General features: G+C 38.2%; 1 protein-coding gene across 1 annotated transcript in view; it reads right to left on the reverse strand.

Annotated features, from left to right (window-relative positions):
• tagln (transgelin) overlaps window positions 1-3,085 on the reverse strand; it is a gene marked incomplete at its 5' end in the record, with an annotated part of 10,311 nt that extends 7,226 nt beyond the window's left edge. Inside the window, 1 exon segment of the mRNA XM_014026033.1 lies at window positions 3,039-3,085.
• Window positions 3,086-6,174: the final 3,089 nt, after the last annotated feature.

The raw sequence follows: 6,174 nt of genomic DNA on the forward strand, positions 1-6,174 counted from the left end.
GGCCTCTAGTTGTTAGCCTCATAAAGTGCTCTGTGAACCACAATTGCAAATAACGTAATAAACTCTTTGCAGGGGGAAAAATAAAAGTTATGTTCTCTGTCCTGCACGCTCAACGCCAAGAAGAGAAGAAAATGTGCACACAATGTTTATGCAACATTTTTTGAAGGTTAAGTGAGTTTATTGGAGCTCAGTTTTTTTTATTGGTATTTATGAGCATCCAGGGACCTGTTGTCATGCTTGGCGCCCGGCCCAGGATCTAGTGAGTCAGGATTATCTGCTGAACAAGCTTCCAGGCTGTCTGGCTGCTTTCTTACTAACTGCGTATTCTTCTTTTTTTCCTTTAACATAACTCACACTGAACTTGTGTAACTATGCAATAGTGACTACTGACTACAGAAACAAGTACTAGAAGTTACAGAAAGGCAGAGTTGTAAAGTAACTAAGTACAAATACTTTTTACTGTACTTAAGTAGAAATTTTGGTTGTCTGTACTTCACTTATGTAGTTATTTTTCAGCCTACTTTTTACTTATACTCTACATTTTTATACATTTTCTGTACTTTCTACTCCTTCCATTTTTTAAAAAAGAAGTAGAAAGTTGTTACTCCTTCATTCTGACTTGTTATTGTTTTAAAAAATACTATCCTGATAAACTGCACCTGGATAAAGTGAATTTAATTGTGGTTGGATGAGAAGTATAAATATTTAACATTCTGACACCATATACACAGTCCATCACTGCTGCACGCCTTCTAAATATTTTTTTGAGAAATCACCTCCCAATAAACGTATTTTGGAAAATCTAACCACTCACTTGTACTAAATACTTTTACTTTTGATACTTAAGTACATTTCATAGTAGAAAATTACTTTTGATACTTAAGTACAAAACAAATCAGATGCTTTAGGACTTTTACTTCAGTAATATTCTTAAGAAATTACTTTTACCAAAGTAATTTTATGATAATGTAAGTTTACTTAAGTATCTCTTTGAGGTACTTTATACAACACTGCAGAAAGGTAAAGAAACGCTGCAGCAAATAACGTGGCTCTCATCTGTGTCTCACTCACTGATTAATTTAAATCAGACAAACAGAAGCATACTAAAAAGTAAGCCTCAGCTGCTGCATGAAAACAAGTCTTATCTTAAATAGTCTTGAACCACCAGGAGCAGAAAACACAAATGTTTCATGTTTCCAGTGTTTTAAATAGAAACAAACTTTAACTTCCAGCTTTAAAGAGTTAAATATAATAAGCTTTCACAAACTATCTGCACTTTGGGGGAGGATTGGGAGAAACATGTGTGTTCTGTAACAATCACAGACACAGTCAGGGAAACAAGACAAAAAAAAGGTGTGGAATTAAACATTTCAAAAAGTCCAGAAAGCTCCTAAAATTAAAGTGGGAGATATGAACCTGGAGTTGAACATTTTATGGGGAAAAAATAATAATAATTTGTAAAGCTTAGGCCGTAAAAAAATAAAATAAAATAAGATAGCAAACTGCTGGTCCAGACCTGTAAACTCCATGCTGTGACCTGTTGTTTCTTCCGTGAAGTTTGAGTTCTGGAACTCTGAACAGGTCTGGGGTTTCTCAACTTTTATCAAAATCCCTTTGTCTGAAGAAAACTCTTGCAGGTTTTTTTGGGGCAATTTTGCATGACAAACCACCACTAAACATCATATTCCATCATTCTCAACTGAGCCATGCACTTTAAATGTCTAACTTGCATGGTTTCTTTAAGCTGCAGGGCCTGAAAATGAACAGATTGTGACAGAAATGGAACAAAAAAATAAAAATTGTTTTTACTCTTTATGTTGGTTGTAAAGAAATAGGCATTTTCTTTTGAAAAGAAAACTAAAAAAATGTGCAACAATGAAACAAAATTCTTTCTAACCAGTTATTAAAGTTGAAAGAAAAGCCTGACAAGCTTCATCCTCTGCGCTGGTGTTTTCCTGCTCTGTTGCTCCATCGCCATGGCAAGCCGTGTCTCGAGGCCAGAGCAGGAAACCAGCGTGAGGGCTGTGGTCCCTGCGGCGGCGGAGCGAGGACGACGTGGAGTCACGCAGCTCCTGTGCTCCGAAACCACCAAATAAGGGTTTGGTATGAACGAACTGTGTGGTGTAAATAACAGTCTGTAATATCTGACTGCGCAGTACGAGTTTGTTTGACATCTGCGTCACGTGCGTCTAAAGATGGACTGGATCAGTGGTCTCAGCTCAAAACATCTGGATGATGGATGCTGGCTGATGAGCTGCTGCTTTCAGGAGCTCTTTGGACCTACATGGCTCTGGTTTATGGAGGCGGGACAGAAAAAAGAAATGAAAATGCCAGAGTTGAAGCCACTGCCAAGGTTTCTTTGTGGTCTGATTGATCTGAAATCCATCAGGTCTGACGTATTACAGAGGCTGAAGTGTGCTCTGGTTCGACTCGCACAGATGTGGGAACAGTTTCAGGTTTCTCAGAGAGCTTTTGTTTATGCTGCCAGGAGATTGGCAGCAATGATAAGTCTCATCTGCTCCTTGCTCCTGCTGTTTGGAAACTAATCTGCCCCGCTGGCTACTTCCTCATCTGGTGCTCTGTTACTGAAAGCAGCGGGTGAGATGCTCCTCTTTAATGATTCACGGCTTATCTTTTATCTAAACGTTCCAGAACGCCATTTAAATTGAGAAATACACAAACCTATGTTCAAACCTTCGTTAGGAGGTGCTTTAAATATGACTGGACAGACCCATGAAGGGCAGTGGATCATTTGCTTTGTCCTGATAAAACCACACAGCTTCTCTTCTAGCTTTGCATGGGAAATTGTTATATTATCCACTAAATAACTGAACATCTGATCTGAAGGAGGACATATGCAAAAAATAAAATGACAAAACAGAAAAGTGGAACTTTTGTAGCTGCACGTAAAGATTTTTATTCCCTTTAGAAATAGTCCAGTTCATATGTTTGAATACAGATGCTCTGAGCTATTATAAAGACTGATTAAAATGTTAGTAAATCATCATTTTAAACGACAGTAAGAGATGTATACTCACTGTGTAAAAGAAAGTGTGCACTCGCTGCTGGCCTCTGCTGCAGTGTGGGACAAGAGGGGATGCTTGACTTACAGTTTGTGCTTTTCACTTAGGACCTCCCTCCTCCCTAAAAAAACAAAAAAAAAATGCCAGCTTAAAAAGGAGGAGAAAGGAAAGATGACTTCACTGCAGAGAGGCAGAAGGAGGGAGCCGTGAAGGAGAAAGAGGAAGCAGACAGGGGAAGGAAAAAAAAAGGAAACTTCGTCCTTATAAGGCCGTGGCCTTTCAGCAGCTCCCTCTCCTCCCCGCCTGCCGCCTCTCCTCTCCTCACATCAGCTCCAGACGCCCTGCCTTATTTGGGTCGAGCTTTTCCATGTGGAGGGGAGAGACGGCAGCCAGGCGGCGTTGGTTTGGTCGGAGGAAGGAATTCTCCAAATACCTCTAATGCATCACTCATGGGTTAGGGCTGGTGGGACGGGAGGGGGAGCAGGAGGGGAACGAAGAGAAATTTATCAAGGGCTTAACATTCCTGTTAGGAATGCACATCACCTGCCATCTTTTATTTTCAAGTTTTAATTTAGGATGGCAGCCACATCCGCGCCTCGGGGTTTGAGTTTGTGCTTGAAACGTTGAAATTTTTTACATCATTATTTGTCATTTTATTTAAGTTATCGACATTTTTTTTATGTCTGCAAAAGTTGAACAGCAGTGTCGGCCATCTTGAACTGTTCAGATTCAGTACGTCAGTTAGTTGTACGCTCCAAAAATCATCCATCTAACCAACTTTTACAATCTTATATCAGCCAAAACATATTTCAGATTTTGTTTTGAGACTGAAACACTTAAGTGCAGAATGTGTTAGCCTGTAAATTTTCCTTTTTTCAGGAAGTCTTAAAGGCCCTGTCACACTAGACAACTCATCCCAATTTATGAACATTTTAAAGACGTCTACTTTGAAGATGTAATTGAAAAAAAAATCAACATGAACCTTCTTTTTGGCGTGTATATAATGTAATTCTAATAAATTGATCAAATATATAACTTCTATTAGCAATTTAAACATAAAAATCTTTTTATAAGTTGGCACAAATTGTCCAGTGTGACAGGGCCTTGAGTCTTACTGCACTGGCAGATTATTTCACCTAATTTGAGAAGATTCAGACTATAATTTAGTATTTTTAAACTTATTCTAGATGCCTATTTTTGCAGTGTAGATGTACATTTAATGATTTTTTTGGAAACTTTCAATAATACCTGTTCAGTTCACTAAATAATAATGAGTGCTTACTATAATAGTTAATGCAAAGGTTTTAGACAAGCATGTCGTGTTCTGAATATGTGTTGAGTATGACTCTCAGCTACTACCACACCTAATTTTAGATCAAAATCTTTAAAACTGACTGAGATATAGCCATTTATGTGTCAACTAATTTTGATTAGCTGTGATGTCAAACTTTCATTTGAATAACTCCTTCTTGTTATCAGATGTAGATGTGAATCCGGTGATTACTCTCTGAAAGTTTCATTAGCATTGCTCCTGTGGTTCAGGAAATGTTTTGCCAACAGACAGTCAGGGTTGATGTCAATGTTTAAACCAAATGTTTCAGGCAAAACTCTTGTGCAATGTGTCACCTTAAGAATATGTGCTAGGGACAACTATCAGCTACTTCCACACTGAATTTCAGCTCATTATCTGTAAAATTGGCTGAGTTATTGACATTTTTGTGAGTTGTGAGGTCAGTTAGCTGTGGCGGTCATCTTTAATTGCATTCACTCCAAAACTTAATCAGTCACAGATGTACATACAATGATGGTTTTCTAAAAGTTTGATTGAAATCCATCTACTGGTTCTTGAGATATTTTGCTAACAGGCACAAAAAATGGTTATTTGCACAGTTTTAAAAACAAAACCTTGCTTGAATTGGGGAGACTTTAAAAGTTAATCATTAGTAGATCTTAGTAAGAGAAATGATGTACAAACAATGGTTACATTATGAAAACTTAATTCAAATCAACCCTTTGAATCTGGAGTTATTTTGCTAACAGTGCAGACACAGACTGGCGAGAGAACAGAGTGTAGTGGTACACCTACACCTCTTATAACAGGTTATAAGGATGTGTTATTTAGCAAGGGATCTCTTTTATTTTGGGTACATTCCTCCAGTGCAAAAATGAATGGACACAAAAAGCGACTCCTTGTGAATTTTGATTTGATCCATAAATAAATGCGATCGTTTATTTTACAAATCATACAAAATCACTAAAATACACTTAATTGTGAACAATTAATATCCTATAAATGCTTTGAGACCAACAATAACAAAGCTTTTGTCAACCACAGACACTTTAAATAGGTGTTCAATACCCCTACAAGAGTTAACTGACAGTTAAAGAAATGTGAGGAAGAAGCTTCATGTTGAGTTAAACCTGTCCTGAGCAGAGACAGAACGATGAGAAGAGGAATGAGGTGGCATCATAGTCATCATCATTTAGTCCAACAACTCCATGTAAGTCCCGAGTGCTATCGCTGTTTGTAATCTGCGTGTGTGCGTGCGTGTGTGTTTGTGTGCACGCGCGTGCGTCCAGCCACCGCCAGTCACGACATTTCCATCACTTTTGTTCCATTACGAACGCCTTCAGGCACGACACTCCTGCTCACAGGGTGATCCTGGCCCTCAGCGGAAAGTCTGAAGCTGCACAGATCGGAGGAGTCGTACTCAGCAGCATTTACGTGTTTAAATACATAAACTGGATGTACACAAATGAATCCCTGCACGCAGCATTAAACAACAAATGGGTCCTCAGTCAGTGTATTTTCCTCTTGTGAACAAGGTTAATGTGTCTAAATTATTGTCTGACATTAGAATCTTCATTGGTATTACAAGAATATTTTAAATGGAGTTTTAAAGATGCCACTACCCTAAAATTTCAAATATCAACTTTGTAAGCTGACAAAAAATTCGTACAGTCACATAAACTTCTGTATTTTGAATATTTCTTCTATGGAATTTGATCTACAGAGCTCCAAAATCTCTTCATTGCAGATTTGTCTGTGTTGTCATCATGAACATTCACATACAATGACATTGAGCCTCATGCAAGAACCGTTCGTACGCACAGATTTGTTCTTAAATTGTGCGTACGAGTGATTTAGGAG

This window comes from Austrofundulus limnaeus, unplaced genomic scaffold (genome assembly GCF_001266775.1).
Source record: "Austrofundulus limnaeus strain Quisiro unplaced genomic scaffold, Austrofundulus_limnaeus-1.0 Scaffold518, whole genome shotgun sequence".
NCBI lineage: Eukaryota > Metazoa > Chordata > Actinopteri > Cyprinodontiformes > Rivulidae > Austrofundulus > Austrofundulus limnaeus.